The sequence below is a fragment of the Delphinus delphis genome, chromosome 17, assembly GCF_949987515.2.
Source record: "Delphinus delphis chromosome 17, mDelDel1.2, whole genome shotgun sequence".
Lineage (NCBI taxonomy): Eukaryota > Metazoa > Chordata > Mammalia > Artiodactyla > Delphinidae > Delphinus > Delphinus delphis.
This window is the reverse complement of record NC_082699.1, coordinates 23,439,238-23,460,058: the sequence shown is the minus strand read 5'-3', so window position 1 is coordinate 23,460,058 and position 20,821 is coordinate 23,439,238. Positions and strand designations below refer to the sequence as shown.

At 41.8% G+C, this 20,821-nt stretch overlaps 1 long non-coding RNA gene and 1 pseudogene across 1 annotated transcript; one reads left to right on the top strand and one right to left on the bottom strand.

The window, feature by feature from the left end:
* Positions 1-801: 801 nt before the first annotated feature.
* Positions 802-20,471, top strand: LOC132440420 (uncharacterized). Its single transcript, XR_009522567.1, has 3 exons — positions 802-866; positions 9,528-9,635; positions 20,377-20,471. It is a non-coding gene; the product is annotated as an uncharacterized lncRNA (long non-coding RNA).
* LOC132413377 (glutathione S-transferase P pseudogene) lies at positions 4,195-4,870 on the bottom strand (annotated as a pseudogene).
* Positions 20,472-20,821: the final 350 nt, after the last annotated feature.

Here is a 20,821-nt window from a genome sequence, read left to right as displayed (position 1 = left end):
TCTCCCATTTTGTGGGTCATCTTTTTACTTTCTTGATAGTGTCTTTTGAAGCAAAAAGTGTTGAGTTTTTAAGAAGTCCTAATTATTATTTTTTCTTTTGTTGCTTGCTTTTGGTGTCATATAAGAAATCATTGCCAAATCCAAGGTCGTAAGGATTCACTCTTATATTTTCTTCTAGGAGTGTTATAAGAAATCATTGCCAAATCCAAGGTCATAAGGATTCACTCTTATATTTTCTTCTAGGAGTGTTATAGTTTTAGCTCTTGTATTTAGATCTTTGATCTATTTGAGTGAATTTTTATTTACAATGTGAGGCAGAAGTTTTAAATTCATCCTTTTGCGTGTGGATATCTTGTGTTAACCCCATTTGTTGAAAGGACTATTTTTGCCCATTGAATAGTCTAGCACCCTTTTCAAAAAATCAATTGATGGGTTTATTTCTGGACTCTCAATTTTATTCCTTTGAACTGTATGTCTATCCCTATGTCACTACCACACAGTCTTAATTATCATTACTTTGTAGTAAGTTTTGGAATTGGGAAGTGTGGGCTCTCCAACTTAATTCTTTTTCAGGATGGTTTCATAATTCATTTTAATTTGAAGCATGTTTTTTATCTTCTGTATACCAGGGAATATGTGAAGGGAACAAGACAAGAATGCTCAGCCAGGAGAGAGATGTGTTTAAAGAAGAATTAACAATATATGATGGAGAATTCCCTGGTGGTTCAGTGGTTAGGACTCGGAGCTTTCACTGCCGGGGCCTGGGTTCGATCCCTGGTCAGGGAACTAAGATCCTGCATGCCTCGCAGTGCGCCCCAAAAACAACAACGACGACAGCAACAAAACAATGTATGGTGGAGATTAAGGTAGGAGAATTATAGCTACTTATAAAAACATAACAGGGAGTCTTAGCCAAATCTGGTAATTGTGCAAGACTGACTGAGGAAACAAGGGTCAGACTGAACGCTGGGGGAAGGAATAAGAGATAACCAGAAGAAGAGAGAATATACCCCATTCTAAGCCATTCCAGGGAATAGCTTTTGTGAATCTTGGAGTCAAGGCATGGCTGTAAAAAGACAGAACAAAGTTCAGAAAAGCTTTAGTAGAGAGTGCAAGAAGAGAGGTAAAATTTGAGTAGAGTAAAAAGGCAAGATAGGGTCTGCTTTTTATCTCAAAGACATTGATGAGTCATCGTGGGCACTGAAAGAATGATGGGAGCCTTGGAGGCATGGTCATTTTACATGCACAAGAATCCCTTTGGCTGTAGAGTAGGCAGTGGATAGGTGGGTGCAACACCAAAGAAAGGAAAACCAGTTAGGGAGCTTTTGAAATGAAAGGTGATGTGACCCAGAGTATGATGGTGGCAAAAAAAAAAAAAAAAAAAAAAGTGGAATGACTGTGAGAAACTTCCAGAGCAGAGTCTAACAGGGCTTGGCGATTCTTTAGATGTGAGGGATAAAAGAGAGACAGGAATCAAAGATGGCTCCTAATTTCTCATAATATGGAACTTGTCTATATTTTGAGTATGTTGCAGATACTGAATAAAGGTGAGCCAATTTAAAAAAAAATAAAATGAGAGAGGAGAATGTTTTATTTCTCAAAAATCTCCCAACAAAAAAATTAAGTTGCCTGTAACTTGTGTGGTCTCTGAGTACTGTGTTTTGTTGTTGTTCTTTAAGGCCACTCTGAGTGATCCTTTAAAAAAAAAAAAAAAAAAACAGGTTTAACCAGGGAATATGAAAACCAAGCGAGAGGGTGTGACTGTAGGAGTTTCATGACACCCAGGTGGCATGCCTGGTGATAGACAGAACGACTTCTCCCCATCTACTGACGTCTCCTACTAGGACCGTTCCCCAAGTGGTCCCCCAGCTTCCTATTTCCAGTCATGCCCTCTATCAGTGCAGTGCAACCAGAATGATTTCTCACAAAGGTACATCTCAACTTGTCACCTCCTTTGCATAAAACTTTTCAGTGGCTTCCTGTTGCCATGAGGACAAAGTTCAGACCTTTTAACAGTTTTCACGTTTCTGCATAATCGGACTCCTACCGGCCTGGCTGACCTCTTGCCACGTCCTCCCTTATGCTCTGTGCACCAGGCACACTGAACTGGTGCTCTCAGTTCCTTCAACGTGCTGTGCTCTCTCTCTCTCACCTCTTGGCTCTCTTTTGCATCAGCTTTCTTTGCCTGCTACTATGCCTACTTATCTTCCAGGTCTTGAGTTACACATCAGTTTCTCTGGAAAGCCCCACTGACGTCAAATCTTGGTTCGGGATCTCCTGTGTAGCAGCCTCAAATGCCCTAGGCCAATGGACATGCTGGGGCGTCGCTCTCTTTTGGTCTGGCTTGGTCCAGACATAGATTTTATTTTATTTGTTTTTAATAAATTTATCTATTTATTTATTTATTTTTGGCTGCGTTGGGTCTTCATTGCTGCCCATGGGCTTTCTCTAGTTGAGGTGAGCGGGGGCTACTCATCGTTGTGGTGCACAGGCTTCTCACTCTGGTGGCTTCTCGTCGCGGAGCACGGGCTCTAGGTGCGTGGGCTTCAGTAGTTGTGGCTCGTGAGCTCTAGAGCGCAGGCTCAGTAGTTGTGGCGCACGGGCGTAGTTGCTCCGTGGCATGTGAGATCTTCCAGGACCAGGGCTCGAACCCGTGTCCCCTGCATTGGCAGGCAGATTCTCAACCACTGGGCCACCAGGGAAGTCCCGGGCATAGATTTTAGACTCTGGTAAGAGTGAAGGGACTGTGTTTCCTTCAAGTCCCCATAATGAGAATACTGATGCTCTCAGCCACTGGGAGGTAATGAGCTGGTGCCTGCTCTACAGATACCAGCAAATATCTGCTCTACTGAGACTTGATTTTGCCAGGAGATAGTCTGAAGATAGAGTTATGTCCCTTTGTGAAGGCTGAATAGGGAATCAGGTCTTAAAAGGCCAACCCACATCCATTGCACAAAAGAATAAGCAGCGAACCCCCAGAGTTCTACCCCATATTTTTAACCTGGGCAATTTTTAAAGCAGCTGTATCCAAACCTCCTCGTCAACAGCAAAACCAAATCGTTTTCAGTAAACCATTCATCCAATACTCTGCACTGAGTAATGCTACTTGCTGACATTTCTTTCACCATCAACTCCCCACAAAATGGACTCCAAGATAGATAAATGAGGAAACTTGTTACAAGAAATTGTTACTGTATTTATAAACCAGTTAAAAGTGAAACAATAAAAATTGAGACAAGGAGAGCAAGAAAAATTGAACTCCTGTGCTCCTCTCTGGGCATAATTACCTGGTAGTCCAGTTATCTGTTCAGGGTACTCCTACTTCAAGGTAGTATTTGTAATAAAAGAACACCAGGCTTTCTGGTCTCTTTAGAGGCAAGCAACAAGCTCATCTAAACTCCTATCAGTCTATTCACAACTGGCTTAAAAAATAAGGAATTAGGAGAAAGGGAAGGAGGGAGAAAACAAATTTCTTCATTAACTCATTGGGAAGTCTTAGGACCTCCTGAAGAAGCTCCCTTCTTTGATCCCAAATCTCACAATCATAGCGTCGTTCCAGTTCTACATAAGCATCCATGAATGGTTCTCTAACTGGAGCACATGCTATCAAACCCAAAGTCAAACGCCCAGGCCAAGAAAACTCAAATCTCAAATAAAATCTCAAATCATCCAATAATATCTATTCCCCAGGTAATGGCAAATAGTATAACAATGTTTGTGAACAAAGACCCACATTTGAGAAAGTCCTGCTGCGCCCTTATAAACACACACACACACACATACACCCACACACACTTAATCTTTGAGGGCCAAAGTTTTGAAAAGAAATCTGGACCAGGGTAGGCAAAGAGCTGGAAAGGATGATAAAATCCTGGAGGGATAATTTACCATTAGGATAGGAGGAGAGAGGACACGTGTGCTGTCTTCTGTACCATAGTCCGAAGGGGAAAAGGGACTTGTTATTGGTTCTGGGTCTGAGAGGGGCCACATGTGGAACAAACTTGGTTTGGGATGAACTGGTGGCCAGCTTGAGCCCTGAGGAAAAGATTCTTCAAGTGCATCTGAAAGCTGGTTTCAGTGTGGAGAACCTCTTGGAAATTTGATTGGTCCTGGGGAAAGGGAAGCAGGCAGCTCTCTTTCTTCTTCTGCAGAGAGTGCCACAAGCCCTCACTGTTTCCTGTTGAATGGGGTGATTTACTTGCTGTGCGTGGTGGGAAGGCAGCGCGGCAGGGCCAGGACCTGGTGAGTCCGCAGCCAGTGCAGCAGCTTGTAGCCTGTGAAGGAGATCTGCTTGCCCATAATGCAGTCGGGCTTCTCTGGTGCTGGGACAGCAGGGCTCAAAAGGCTTCAGGTGCCCGGGCAGTGCCTTCCCATCATCCTCCTTGCCCACCTCGGGGTTGGTGTAAATCAGGGTGGCGTATCGGCAGTGGAGGGCCTTCACGCTGTAGTTGCCCGCGTCCACCAGGGCTGCCTCTCGCTGGTCCTTCCCACACAGCCTCAGGGAGCAGCCCAGGTATCGCAGGATGGCATTGGACTGGTACAGGGTGAGGTCTCCATTCTGGAACTTGGGGAGCTGCCCGTACAGTTAGGAGGCCTTGAGTGGGCACTGCAGCTGGGTCTCCTTGGTCACCACCTCCTCCTTCCAGCTCTGGCCCTGGCCAGCCCGCAGCACGTGTGTGGCCTTGGCAGACCCTGGAACAGGGAAGTAGACAGTGGTGTGGGGCGTCAGGGTGGTGGCAGAGCTCAGGCCAGTGTGGGGGATCTTTCGCAGAGGTTGACGTGGAGGAAAGGGACCACTGTGGTCTGCAAAGGAATTAGCATAAATAGCGTCAGGTAGCAACCAGTGCAGGACAAGAGGTCTGAACCACATCCCCCTAAACAGCTGGTTTAGAAGTGGTACCAATAACTTGGCTGTTAAACTTCTGTGCCACCTCCTTTCAGAGTCTCTCAGGTTTACCACCACCTGCTTCCTGACCAAACCCAGGCCACTCCCTGAACGTCCCTCCCCCATGCCATCACCGCCTTCTGTCTTGTGGTTTAATATTGACATTTGGCCTAAAATACACCTGGAGTCCATGGGTTTTACCACAAGAGACTTTTTTTCGGCCTTGCCAAGTGGCTTGTGGGATCTTAGTTCCCCAACCAGGGACTGAACCCGGGCCATGGCAGTGAAAGCACTGAGTCCTAACAACTGGACCACCAGGGAATTCCCCCTCAAGAGATTTTTTTTTTTTTTAAATGTAAACACCAAATCGTGTAACTTGTTGATAAGTAACACTTTTTAAGCACATCAACCATGGTACTCTCACTGTGGAATTTATGGCCCTGAAGAGACTTAACCCTGGAGTTTGCAAAGTCCCCTCAGAACAAATTCTTTGGAGGGAGACTTGCTAACTGCCCTGGGAATTTGCTTTCACAGGAGGCCAAGGGAGCAGGTGCCTGAGCAGCTGGGAGAGAGTTTCCTGTTTACAATGTAAACCTGCCATGGTTCACGCTCCTTCAGGCCCAGATTCTGGCCAGACAGTACAAAGATGAGTCATCAAAAAGGAATACAGGAAAAACAAAAGGGGAATGAAGCAGTATAAAAGAGGGGAAAGAAATTAAATAGATAAAACCGATAATATCTAAAACAGGACCTATAAGAGACTAAAAAGACAGGAGGTTAGATGGTTAGAGCTAATATTTCCAACTTTAGGAATAAAAAAAATGAAATATTAGGACTTCCCTGGAGGTCCAGTGGTTAAGAATCCATACTTCCACTGCAGGGGGCATGGTTTTGATCCCTGGTCAGGGAACTAAGATCCCACATGCCACATGGTACAGCTAAAAAAAAAAAAAGAAAAAAAAATATTTTGGGAGGGAATATTCCAATATCTAATAAAATTTAAACTAGTGATAACTTTTGACCAAAAAAAATACTTCTCAGAATTTATCCTTCAGTAAGTCACATAAATGTATAAAGATAAATGTACAAATGTTAGGGATGTTAGGGATGACTCCTGCCAAAAGCCTAGAGTTGTTCTTGACTTTTGTCTCCCTCACCATCACCATTCTGCCCCATTCAATCCATCAGCATATCCCAGGAATTCTCTATTCAATATACACCCTGAATCTGACCACTCCTCACTATATTCCTAGAACCTCAGTGAGTCACAGCTTTTCTCAGAAATGGATTCCTACCTGGTCACTCTGCTTTTGTTCTTGCCCTCCAAACAGTCCATTAGCTACTTAGCAGCTAGATTGATCTTGTAAAATCCTAGATAAATTCATATCACATCCCTGCTTAAATCTTTCATGGCTTTCTGTTGCACTCAGAATAAATTGCAAACCTCTTACCAGGACACTAGGGACCTCTCATAGCAGCCACCACTCTCCCATCCTGCTAGCTCCATCCCAACCCCACTGGTCTTCTCTGAGTTCCTTGAACAAGCCAAGTTGGCTCCCATCCCTGGAACTGAGCACCTGCTCTTCTCTCTACCTGGAAAGCACTTCTCCAGATCATCATGTGGTCTGACCTTCTTATTCTTTAGTTATCTGCTCTAGTTCATCTTCTTGAGGAGATTCCCTCACGACCAACCAAGAATAAAACTTCTCTTGTTATCTCTAGCCCCTTTCCAGGTACCCCTTTACTTACCACTTATCCATTTAATTGTTTGCTCTCTTTATTCCCCTTCTACTCACTTACATTGAGGTTAGGGACATCATCTATTTCACTGCTGCCTCTTTAGCACCTAGAACAAAGCCCGCCACATAATAGGTGTTAGTATTTTTTGAATGAATGAATGAATGAATAAATGCTGGACATTTTCTTAAGATACATACTTAACTGAAAGAAAAAGCAAGCTTCAAAATGTGTGCAACTCTGCTATATTTAAGATAGAGAACCAACAAGAACCTACTGTATAGCACAGGGAGCTCTGCTCAATACTCTGTAATAACCTGAATGGGAAAAGAACTTGAAAAAGAAGATACGTGTATATGTATAACTGAATCACTTTGCTGTACACCTGAAACTAACACAACACTGTTAATCAACTATACTCCAATATAAAATAAAAATTTAAAAAATAATATGTACAGTCAAGCCCCATTAATATTAATACAAATATCTTAGTATACATTTGTATTCGTATTATATATAATATTTGAATGAATGCATGGAATTTTTTCAAAATATATTTGTTATTGAGGTATAAGTGACATATAACATTGTGCTAGCTTAAGGTACACGATTTGTTGATTTGATACTTTTATATATTGCAATGTGATTACCACCATAGCTTTAGCTAACACCTCTGCCACATCACATCACTTCTTTTTCATAGTGAGAACATTTAAAGTCTAGTCTCTTAGCAACTTTGAAGTATATACGCAGTATTGTTGACTATAATCACAAGGCTGGGCATTAGATCTCCAGAACTTACTCATCTTTTAATTGCGAGTTTATAACCTTTGACCAACATCTCTCCAATTCCTCTACCCCCAGCTCCTGGTATCTACCATTCTACTCTGTTTCTACAAGTTCAGCTTTTTTAGATTCTCACATATAAGTGAGATTATACAGTGTTTGTCTTTCTCTCTCTGACTTATTTCACTTAGCTTAGTACCTTCAAGGTCTGTCCATGTTGTTGCAAATGGCAGGATGTCTTTCTTTTTCGTGGCTGAATAGTATTCCATTCCAATAAATATATCACGGTATCGTTATCCATTCATCCACTGAGGGACATTTAGGTTGTTTCCATGTCTTGGCTATTGTGAATAATGCTGCAATAAACATGGGAGTGCAGATATCTTTTTTTTTCTTCTTTGGCCGAGCTGTGCAGCTTGCGGGCTCTCAGTTCCCTGACCAGGGATTAAACCCAGGCCATGGCAGTGAAAGCCTGGAATCCTGACCACTAGGCCACCAGGGAACTCCCAGATATCTTTTTGATATCCTGTTCTATTTCCCAGGACTTACTAACTGAATAAAGTGGAAAGTTTAAAAATGGTGTATAAAGTCAAGTACCATTTATCTTAGTACTAATATCAATAAAATATCTTTTATGTATATGTATATATGCACCCAAATCTAGATGAATATACATCAGTTATTCACAGTGATTATCCCTGCTGAGGGGATTTGGGGATGATGGCTTTCTACATTATACATTTCAGTAAAATTTTTATTTTTCTATTAACCATAAATATTTTAATCCAAAAAAAATTTGTATTAAAAATAAAATCAAGGGCTTCCCTGGTGGCGCAGTGGTTGAGAGGCCCCCTGCCGATGCAGGGGACATGGGTTCGTGCCCCGGTCCGGGAAGATCCCACGTGTTGCAGAGCGGCTGGGCCCGTGAGCCATGGCCGCTGAGCCTGCGCGTCCGGAGCCTTTGCTCCACAACGGGAGAGGCTGCAACAGTGAGAGGCCCGCGTACCGCAAAAATAAATAAATAAATAAATAAATAATAAATAAATAAATAAATAAAATTAAATCAAGTAAAGTTGAAACATTTAGAATGACAATGATGCTGGAAGCCAATTAGATAAAAGGTTACGATGTGGAAGTTAAGTGATATAAAATTATGATTGTATAGTTTTATATGATTATATGAAATGATGAAATTAAAATACACGGGTAAAAAGTTTCATTAAAGTGCATGTCTCCACTCTGCTCTCTGCCAGGAGCCTGTATGGTATGGACTCAATGATCTGTTCTAAAGTCCTCTGTCACTCTGGTTGGGTTCATCCAGTGAGGAGTCCCAGTAAGAAAAATGAAGGAAGAGGAAAGCAAGCTAAGTCAGGGTATTTGTCCCCCTTCCTCCCTCCCCAAGAGGTCTCATTAAGTTGGCTGCATCCCTCGACGGGAAATCCCCATTTTTCTTGGGGCCACTAACTGTACAGAGTCCTATTCTCTGTGGTCCTGACAGCTATTCCCTCCCCTTACCCTTTCCAGTGGTGAGCCCCAGCTCCTAAATTCACACCTTTGTAAATAAACCCTCCTCGTTACCTGAGGCCATTGGTTTCTTGCTGGGACTCTGGCAGACACTTCTTGGATAAAAATATGCATGTTCCTAAATTGTTCTTCCTATTTCCCATGATCCAGAAATCATCCAGAAAAACAAGACTCCTTGTGAAGCTACCTCTCTGGTATTAAAGCCTTCCTTCTCCATCTTGGGGCATGGCAAACTTTTTCCATAAAGGGCAGATAGTAAATATTTTAGGCTTTTTTTTTTTTTTAATTGAAGCATAGTTGATTTACAATGTCATGGTAATTTCAGGTGTACAGCACAGTGATTCAGTTATACATACATATATATCTGTTAGTTTTCAGATTCTTTCCCCTTATAGGTTATTACAAAATATTGAGTATAGTTCCCTGTGCTATACGGTAAGTCCTTGTTGCTTATCTATTTTATATATAGTACTGTGTACATGTTAATCCCATCCTCTTAATCTATCCCTCCCCCCTCTTTCCCCGTTGGTTTGTTTTCTATGTCTGTGGGTCTATTTCTGTTTTGTAAGTTCATTTGTATCTTTTTTTTTTTCAGATTCCACAGATAAGCAATATCATGTGATTAAATATTTTAGGTTCGAGAGGTCTATCCTCTGTCGCAGCTACGCTGCCAAAGTAGCACCAAAGCAGCCACAGGCAACAGGTAAATGAATGGCTTGCTGCAGACGTTGAAGGAAGTCTCCTAAGGCATTATCATTCAGTAACGTGTTTGCTGTGGGGTTTTGTTAGATACTCTTCATAAAGTCTAGGAGCACATTATTTGCAAGCTCCATTTTACAGATTAGGAAACTGAAAATCATCGGGATTAATAGCTTGCTGTAAGTCTCATAATTATGCAGGGTAGTAGCAGTAATCCTCTGATAACAAATTCTTGGCTCCCATTACTATGCAGAATATCTTTAAACAAGGTATCGTGAAGTCAATATTATTCTAAAGAATGGTAGATTAGTGAGATTTTTGAGGCTACAGTGTTTGAGGGTTTGTTGGAATCATACTATCTATTGGTAGCCTCAGTACTAGCCAGATGTATCACCGCGGGATTGTATATATTATGACAGTAAGATTCTAGAAAAGAAGTGAGTGTGTAAAGGAAAAAGTGTGACATTTTGGTTGTCTCTTTTACTGGGTTCTTCTGATATCACAGAGCTGCTAAATTCAGGTTGCCCTATCTTTAAATTAGTTATTGTTATTGTTAACCAGTTCTAGTTATTGTGAACTGGTATGAATTGAGCTCTCTGTCTTACAACTGAAAACATGCTAATAGAAGCCAGAGCTTCCTGCTCTTTATTGATCTAGAAACCCAAAGAGAATATTTAGCAACCCAAAGCTATTGAATCCATGATACCACCGTTGTATGCTTATTGTCTCCTAATTTTGCTTTCTGCAATCCTGTAAGCTTTCCAGAAATAGGTGAAAGGGCTTGTTTTGCATACTCAGGAAAACTTATTAAGTATTTTAATTACAAAGACGTTATTTAAATTGAAATATACTTGAGTACATATATTGTTTGAAAACTATTCATAAAGTAGGATGAAAGCAGCTTATATAAAATTATACATTTTATCATTACACTCTCTCTTTAAAATTAGTCGTTATTGTTTAAATGGGGACACGCTAACTTTGTTATTTAGAAAATGAATTTGGGAAGGGGAAGATTGACAAGGTTTTTAGTTTGTTTGCAAGCAAAGCAATGGCAATCCTGCTGTGAGAATACTGTTAACTGTTGCTATTCCAATCAGAAAGAAGTGGGCACTTTGGGGAAAAAAAAATTTCCAAATGTTTTTAATGCTTTGTCTACTAGTCTCTGAAGTTCCCTTTGTTCTGTTGGAACGCCCAAGTCAATGAATTCAGTATTGATTTATTTCAAAGGCCCTGAGGCTTGAAGCTTTGAGAGAGAATGAAAAGAATGAAAGAACGATTTTTCATAGACTGTATTAAGCCTCCAGGCATAGAAAATGTATAAGTGAAAAGCACATCAGAGACATCTTTGCTCCTTGCTAAAGCCTGTGGAAAATAACTCTCTAGCCAGGGAGGAAAGGTATAGTATTGATTACTGAGAAGATTTATAATTGAACCAGGATTTCTTAATTCCACCAAATGAAACAAACTAACATCGTGACTGTTTGGGGCTCCAGCGTCACCTACCCGCAGGTCACACGCTTGGCCACGTCCAGTGGCGCAGGTCCTGGCTTGCACGTCCAGTAAATAGTTCATGACTAGCTGGCTGGCTGCATGGATTAATGGGAGACTATAAAATTCGTTTAACTATCTTTTTTTAAAAATTAATTAATTAATTAATTTTTACTTTTGGCTGCGTTGGGTCTTTGTTGCTGCGTGCATACTTTCTCTAGTTGCAGTGAGCGGGCTTCTCGTTGCGGTTGCTTCTCTTGTTGCGGAGCATGGGCTCGAGCTGCGTGGGCTCAGTAGTTACGGCGCACGGGCCCAGCCGCTCCGCGGCATGTGGGATCTTCCCGGACCAGGGCTCGAACCCGTGTCCCCTGCACTGGCAGGCGGATTCTTAACCCCTGCGCCACCAGGGAAGTCCCCTAACTATCTTTTTGATATAATTTTTACTCCAACATTGCCCACTGGAGCACATTAAATATGTTCATTCTCTGTTTTCAATTACAAAAAATCAGTAGGGTAATAAACAGTAATGAGTTCCAAGAGTGTTTTGTTGCTGCTGTCATTTAACACTTTACTTGATACAATACATCACCTCTCCATAAAGAAAAATGTTGGCAATAGCTGATATAAATAGTAACATCTATCGAGTTCTTACTCTGTGCCAGGCAGGGAGCTATATTCTTCACATGAAATTTCAGAATTCACCCTCACAACAACTTTCTAGGTAAGTAGTAGTATTTTTCTTGTTTTACAGTTGAGAAAACTGTGTAAACCATGTTGCTCCTTGGGCTATATGAAATATATTTGTTTGCAGAAGGAAAATAAGGACATTAATGATCCTTTTACAAAAAGATGCTTTTGAGTGACAGGATTTCCCCTAGTCTTTTAATGTAACAAATACTCCTAGGGCATTCAAAACCTTTCAATTATACTAGTTCAGTTTGCATGCTTTTCATTTACAACAATTCTTCAAGAACACACCTCTATACATGAAAAGAGAACTCTAAGTTATTGTTCTGGTGACGATGTTTTGTGTGTGTGTGTGTGTGTGCGGTACGCTGGCCTCTCACTGTTGTGGCCTCTCCCGTCGCGAAGCACAGGCTCCGGACGCACAGGCCCAGCGGCCATGGCTCACGGGCCCAGCCGCTCCACGGCATGTGGGATCTTCCCTGACCGGGGCACGAACCCGTGTCCCCTGCATCGGCAGGCGGACTCTCAACCACTGTGCCAACAGGGAAGCCCCCGGTGATGATGTTTTTATATTTGAGGGAGAGATAATCACTTGAACAAAAATAAGTTATTACTCCATATTTGTTTAAGCCACAACTAGAAAAAAACTTAACTATAAATATGTATATTTAAGATTTTTTATTATGGAAGTTAAACCCCTACACACCTATCATGCAGCTTCAAAAATTAACAAAACTTTCTGAGCTACAAATATGTTTTTGAAATATTGGTACTAAGAGGGGTGATCATGTAATTTATTACCCAAACTAGGACATTTTTGACAGTAAAAGGAGGTGTTATAATAACTCCACCAGGACAACAGGCACAAACCCAGACTGTACTGGGGAGACAATGGCATATGATCAACCTAGAACAAATTCATTTCTGTAATATTGGAAGCATGTAATAGCATACCCATATGTAAGAACACATAGAACAGATAGTTCTGATGTGAAAGAAGACACACAAATCTCTTTTTTTTTTACATCTTTATTGGAGTATAATTGCTTTACAATGGTGTGTTAGTTTCTGCTTTATAACAAAGTGAATCAGTTATACATATACATATATCCCCATATCTCTGCCTCTTGTGTCTCCCTCCCTCCCACCCTCCCTATCCCACCCTTCTAGGTGGTCACAAAGCACGGAGCTGATCTCCCTGTGCTATGCGGCTGCTTCCCACTAGCTATCTAGTTTATGTTTGGTAGTGTATATATGTCCATGCCTCTCTCTCGCTTTGTCACAGCTTACCCTTTCCCCTCCCCATATCCTCAAGTCCATTCTCTAGTAGGTCTGTGTCTTTATTCCCGTCTTACCCCTAGGTCCCTCATGACATTTTTTTTTCTTAGATTCAATATATATATGTTAGCATACAGTGCTTCTCTTTCTCTTTCTGACTTACTTCACTCTGTATGACAGACTCTAGGTCCATCCACCTCACTACAAATAACTCAATTTTGTTTCATTTTATGGCTGAGTAATATTCCATTTTATATATGGGCCACATCTTCTTTATCCATTCATCCGATGATGGACACTTAGGTTGTTCCCATCTCCTGCCTATTGTAAATAGAGCTGAAATGAACATTTTGGTACATGACTCTTTTTGAATTATGGTTTTCTCAGGGTATATGTCCAGTAGTGGGATTGCTGGGTCATATGGTAGTTCTATCTGTCGTTTTTTAAGGAACCTCCATACTGTTCCCCATAGTGGCTGTACCAATTCACATTCCCACCAGCGTGCAAAAGTGTTCCCTTTTCTCCACACCCTCTCCAGCATTTATTGTTTCTAAATTTTTTTTTTTTTTTTTTGCGGTACGCGGGCCTCTCACTGTCGTGGCCCCTCCCGTTGCGGAGCACAGGCTCCAGACGCGCAGGCTCAGCGGCCATAGCTCACGGGCCCAGCCACTCCGCGGCATGTGGGATCTTCCCGGACTAGGACACGAACCTGTGTCCCCTTCATCGGCAGGCGGACTCTCAGCCACTGCGCCACCAGGGAAGCCCCTGTTTCTAAATTTTTTGATGATGGCCATTCTGACTGGTGTGAAATGATATTTCATTGTAGTTTTGATTTTCATTTCTCTAATGATTAATGATGTTGAGCATTCTTTCATGTGTTTGTTGGCAATCTGTATATCCTCTTTGGAGAAACGTCTATTTAGATCTTCTGACCATTTTTGGATTGGGTTGTTTGTTTTTTTGTTATTGAGCTGCATGAGCTGCTTGTAAATTTTGGAGATTAATCCTTTGTCAGTTGCTTCATTTGCAAATATTTTCTCCCATTCTGAGGGTTGTCTTTTCGTCTTGTTTATGGTTTCCTTTGCTGTGCAAAAGCTTTGAAGTTTCATTAGGTCCCATTTGTTTATTTTTGTTTTTATTTCCATTTCTCTGGGAGGTGGGTCAAAAAGGATCTTGCTGTGATTTATGTCATAGAGTGTTCTGCCTATGTTTTCCTCTAAGAGTTTGATAGTTTCTGGCCTTACATTTAGGTCTTTAATCCATTTTGAGCTTATTTTTGTGTATGGTGTTAGGGAGTGATCTAATCTCATACTTTTACATGTACCTGTCCAGTTTTCCCAGCACCACTTATTGAAGAGGCTGTCCTTTCTCCACTGTACATTCCTGCCTCCTCTATCAAAGATAAGGTGACCATATGTGCGTGGGTTTATCTCTGGGCTTTCTATCCTGTTCCATTGATCTATATTTCTGTTTTTGTGCCAGTACCATACTGTCTGATTACTGTAGCTTTGTAGTATAGTCTGAAGTCAGGGAGCCTGATTCCTCCAGCTCCATTTTTCATTCTCAAGATTGCTTTGGCTATTCGGGGTCTTTTGTATTTCCATACAAACTGAAATTTTTTGTTGTAGTTCTGTGAAAAATGCCAGTGGTAGTTTGATAGGGATTGCATTGAATCTGTAGATTGCTTTGGGTAGTAGAGTCATTTTCACAATGTTGATTCTTCCAATCCAAGAACGTGGTATCTGTCTCCATCTATTTGTATCATTTTTAATTTCTTTCATCAGTGTCTTATAATTTTCTGCATACAGGTCTTTTGTCTCCTTAGGTAGTTTATTCATAGATGTTTTATTCTTTTTGTTGCAGTGGTAAATGGGAGTGTTTTCTTGATTTCACTTTCAGATTTTTCATCATTAGTATATAGGAATGCCAGAGATTTCTGTGCATTAATTTTGTATCCTGCTACTTTACCAAATTCAGTGATTAGTTCTAGTAATTTTCTGGTAGCATCTTTAGGATTCTCTCTGTATAGTATCATGTCATCTGCAAACAGTGACAGCTTTACTTCTTCTTTTCCGATTTGGATTCCTTTTATTTCCTTTTCTTCTGTGATTGCTGTGGCTAAAACTTCCAAAACTATGTTGAATAAGAGTGGTGAGAGTGGGCAACCTTGTCTTGTTCCTGATCTTAGTGGAAATGCTTTCAGTTTTTCACCATTGAGGATGATGTTGGCTGTGGGTTTGTCATATATGGCCTTTATTATGTTGAGGAAAGTTCCCTCTATGCCTCCTCTCTGCAGGGTTTTTATCATAAATGGGTGTTGAATTTTGTCAAAAGCTTTCTCTGCATCTATTGAGATGATCATACGGTTTTTCTCCTTCAATTTGTTAATATGGTGTATCACGTTGATTGATTTGCATATATTGAAGAATCCTTGCATTCCTGGAATAAACCCCACTTGATCATGGTGTATGATCCTTTTAATGTGCTGTTGGATTCTGTTTGCTAGTATTTTGTTGAGGATTTTTGCATCTATGTTCATCAGTGATATTGGCCTGTAGTTTTCTTTCTTTGTGACATCCTTGTCTGGTTTTGGTATCAGGGTGATGGTGGCCTCATAGAATGAGTTTGGGAGTGTTCCTCCCTCTGCTATATTTTGGAAGAGTTTGAGAAGGATAGGTGTCAGCTCTTCTCTTAATGTTTGATAGAATTCGCCTGTGAAGCCATCAGGTCCTGGGCTTTTGTTTGTTGGAAGATTTTTAATCACAGTTTCAATTTCAGTGCTTGTGACTGGTCTGTTCATGTTTTCTATTTCTTCCTGATTCAGTCTTGGCAGGTTGTGCATTTCTAAGAATTTGTCCATTTCTTCCAGGTTGTCTATTTTATTGGCATAGAGTTGCTTGTAGTAATCTCTCATGATCTTTTTTATTTCTGCAGTGTCAGTTGTTACTTCTCCTTTTTCATTTCTAATTCTCTTGATTTGAGTCTTCTCCCTTTTTTTCTTGATGAATCTGGCTAATAGCTTATCAATTTTGTTTATCTTCTCAAAGAACCAGCTTTTAGTTTTATTGATCTTTGCTATCGTTTCCTTCATTTCTTTTTTTTATTTCTGATCTGATCTTTGTGATTCCTTTCCTTCTGCTAACTTTGGCGTTGTTTTGTTCTTCTTTCTCTAATTGCTTTAGGTGCAAGGTTAGGTTGTTTATTCAATATGTTTCCTGTTTCTTAAGGTAGGATTGTATTGCTATAAACTTCCCTCTTAGAACTGCTTTTGCTGCATCCCATAGGTTTTGGGTAGTCGTGTCTCCATTGTCTTTTGTTTCTAGGTATTTTTTGATTTCCTCTTTGATTTCTTCAGTGATCACCTTTGTTATTAAGTAGTGTATTCTTTAGCCTCCATGTGTTTGTATTTTTTACAGATCTTTTCCTGTAATTGATATCTAGTCTCATAGAATTGTGGTCGGAAAAGACACCTGATACAATTTCAATTTTCTTAAATTTACCAAGACTTGATTTGTGACCCAAGATATGATCTATCCTGGAGAATGTTCCATGAGCACTTGAGAAAAATGTGTATTCTGTTGTTTTTGGATGGAATGTCCTATAAATATCAATTAAGTCCATCTTGTTTAATGTATCATTTAAAGCTTGTGTTTCCTTATTTATTTTCATTTTGGATGATCTGTCCATTGGTGAAAGTGGGATGTTAAAGTCCCCTACTATGAAGGCATTACTGTCGATTTCCCCTTTTATGGCTGTTGGTATTTGCCTTATGTATTGAGGTGCTCCTAATTTAGGTGCATAAATATTTACCATTGTTATATCTTCTTCTTGGATTCATCCCTTGATCATTATGTAGTGTCCTTGTCTCTCCTAATAGTCTTTATTTTAAAGTCTATTTTGTCTGATATGAGAATTGCTACTCCAGCTTTCTTTTGGTTTTCATTTGCATGGAATATCTTTTTCCATCCCCTTACTTTCAGGGTGTATGTGTCTCTAGGTCTGAAGTGGGTCTCTTGTAGACAGCATACATATGGATCTTGCTTTTGTATCCATTCAGCCAGTCTGTGTCTTTTGGTGGGAGCATTTAATCCATTTACATTTAAGGTAATTATCGATATGTATGTTCCTATTCCCATTTTCTTAATTGTTTTGGGTTTGTTATTGTAGGTCTTTTCCTTCTCTTGTGTTTCTTGCCTAGAGAAGTTCCTTTAGCATTTGTTGTAAAGCTGGTTTGGTGGTGCTGAACTCTCTCAGCTTTTCCTTGTCTGTAAAGGTTTTAATTTCTCCATCAAATCTGAATGAGATCCTTGCTGGGTAGAGTAATCCTGGTTGTAGGTTTTTCTCCTTCATCACTTTAAATATGTCCTGCCAGTCCATTCTGGCTTGCAGAGTTTCTGCTGAAAGATCAGCTGTTAACCTTATGGGGATTCCCTTGTGTGTTATTTGTTGTTTTTCCCTTGCTGCTTTTAATATGTTTTCTTTGTATTTAATTTTTGACAGTTTGATTAATATGTGTCTTGGCGTGTTTCTCCTTAGATTTATCATGTATGGGACTCTCTGTGCTTCCTGGACTTGATTAACTATTTCCTTTCCCATATTAGGGAAGTTTTCAACTATAATCTCCTCAAATATTTTCTCAGTCCCTTTCTTTTTCTCTTCTTCTTCTGGAACCCCTATAATTCGAATATTGGTGCATTTAACGTTGTCCCAGAGGTCTCTGAGACCGTCCTCAGTTCTTTTCATTCTTTTTTCTTTATTCTGCTCTGCAGTAGTTATTTCCATTATTTTATCTTCCAGGTCACTTATCCGTTCTTCTGCCTCAGTTATTCTGCTGTTGATCCCTTCTACAGTATTTTTAATTTCATTTTTTGTGTTGTTCATCATTGCTTGTTTCATCTTTAGTTCTTCTAGGTCCTTGTTAAACGTCTCTTGTATTTTCTCCATTCTATTTCCAAGATTTTGGATCATCTTTACTATCATTATTCTGCATTCTTTTTCAGGTAGACTGCCTATTTCCTCTTCATTTGTTAGGTCTGATGGGTTTTTATCTTGCTCCTTCATCTGCTGTGTGCTTTTCTGTCTTCTCATTTTGCTTATCTTACTGTGTTTGGGGGCTCCTTTTTGCAGGCTGCAGGTTTGTAGTTCCCGTTGTTTTTGGTGTCTGTCCCCAGTGGCTAAAGTTGGTTCAGTGCGTTGTGTAGGCTTCCCGGTGGAGGGGACTAGTGCCTGTGTTCTGGTGGATGAGGCTGGATCTTGTCTTTCTGATGGGTAGGTCCACATCTGGTGGTGTGTTTTGGGGTGTCTGTGGACTTATTATGATTTTAGGCAGCCTCTCTGCTAATGGGTGGGGTTGTGTTCCTGTCTTGCTAGTTGTCTGACATAGGGTGTCCAGCACTGTAGCTTGCTTGTCGTTGAGTGAAGCTGGGTGGTGGTGTTGAGATGGAGATCTTTGGGAGATTTTCGCCATTTGGTATTATGTGGAGCTGGGAGTTCTCTTGTGGACCAGTGTCCTGAAGTTGGCTCATCCACCTCAGAGGCAGAGCACTGACTTCTGGCTGGAGCTCCAAGAGCCTTTCATCCACATGGCTCAGAATAAAAGGGAGAAAAAGCAGAAAGAAAGAGGATAAAATAAAATAAAGTTATTAAAATAAAAAATAATTATTAAGAAAAAAATTTTTAAGTAAAAATAAAAAACAAAAAACGGACAGATAGAACCCTAGGACAAATGGTAAAGCAAAGCTATACAGACAAAATCTCACACAGAAGCATACACATACACACTCACAAAAAGAGGAAAAGGGGAAAAAATAAGAAATCTTGCTCTCAAAGTCCACCTCCTCAATTTGGGATGGTTCGTTGTCTATTCAAGTATTCCACAGATGCAGGGTACATCAAGTTGATTGTGGAGATTTAATCCGCTGCCCATGAGGCTGCTGGGAGAGATTTCCCCTTCTCTTCTTTGTTCGCACAGCTCCCAGGGGCTCAGCTTTGGATTTGGCCCCGCCTCTGCGTGTAGGTCGCCGGAGGGCGTCTGTTCTTCGGGGTTAAAGGAGCAGCTGCTTCGGGGGCTCTGGCTCGCTCAGGCCGGGGGCAGGGAGGGGTACGGAGTGCGGGGTGGGCCTGCAGCGGCAGAGGCCAGCGTGACGTTGCACCAGCCTGAGGCGCGCCGTGTGTTCTCCCGGGGAAGTTGTCCCTGGATCCAGGGACCCTGGCAGTCGCAGGCTGCACAGGCTCCCCGGAAGGGGGGTGTGGATAGTGACCTGGGCTCGCACACTGGCTTCTTGGTGGCGGCAGCAGCAGCCTTAGCGTCTCATGACCGTCTCTGTGGTCTGCACTTTTAGCCGCGGCTCGCGCCCCTCTCTGGGGTTCGCGCTTTTAGCCGCGGCTTGCGCCCGTCTCTGGAGCTCCTTTAAGCAGCGCTCTTAATCCTCTCTCCTCGTGCACCAGGAAGCAAAGAGGGAAGAAAAAGTCTCTTGCCTCTTCGGCAGGTCCAGACTTTTCCCTGGACTGCCCCCGGCTAGCCATGGTGCACTAACCCCTTCAGGCTGTGTTCACGTCGCCAGTCCTCTCCCTTAGCTGCGACCGAAGCCCGAGCCTCAACTCCCAGCCCCGCGTGCCCTGGCGGGTAAGCAGACAAGCCTCTCGGGCTGGTGAGTGCCGGTTGCCACCGATCCTCTGTGCGGGAATCTTTCCGCTTTGCCCTCTGCACCCCTGCTGCTGTGCTGTCCTCTGCGGCTCCGAAGCTTCCCCCCTCCGCCACCCTCAGTCTCCGCCCATGAAGGGGCTTCCTAGTGTGTGGAAACCTTTCCTCCTTCACAGCTCCCTCCCACTGGTGCAGGTCCCACCCCTATTATTTTGTCTCTGTTTATTCTTTTTTCTTTTGCCCTACCCAGGTACGTGGGGAGTTTCTTGCCTTTTGGGAGGTCTGAGGTCTTCTGCCAGCGTTCAGTAGGTGTTCTGTAGGAGTCGTTCCACGTGTAGATGTATTTCTGGTGTATCTGTGGGGAGGAAGGTGATCTCCGCGTCTTACTCTTCTGCCATCTTCCCCCTCTCCACACCTCTTATTAAATAGTTTTCTGTATTCATTGTTGTTACGGACTGAATGTGTCCTCCAAAAATTTATATGTTGAACCCCTAACCACCCCCCCAATGTAATGGTACTTGGAAGTGGGGCCTTTGGGAGGTCATTAGGTCATGAGGGTGAAGCCCTTATGATGGGATTAGTGTCCTTATAAGAAGAGAAAAAGCTCCTCAACACCTCTCTCTCTCTCTTTCTCTCTCTGCCATAGGAGGACACAGAAAGAAGACAGCCATCTATGAATCAGGAAGTAGGCCTTCATGAGGGACCAAATGGGCCAGCACCTTGATCTTTGACTTCCCAGCCTCCAGAACTGTGAGAAATAAAAGTCTGTACTTTAAGCCACTCAGCCTGTAATATTTTGTTACAGTAGCCAGAGGAGCCTAAGACAGTCATGCTGAATAGGATTTGTATGGACTTTTCTATTCTGTGGAAGAATTAAATAAAACATATATTTACTTTTTTTTTTTTTTTTTTTTGCGGTACGTGGGCCTCTCACTGCTGTGGCCTCTCCCGTTGCAGAGCACAAGCTCCGGATGCACAGGCTCAGCGGCCATGGCTCATGGGCCCAGCCGCTCCGCGGCATGTGGGATATTCCCGGACCGGGGCACGAACCCGTGCCCCCTGCATCAACAGGCGGACTCTCAACCCCTGCG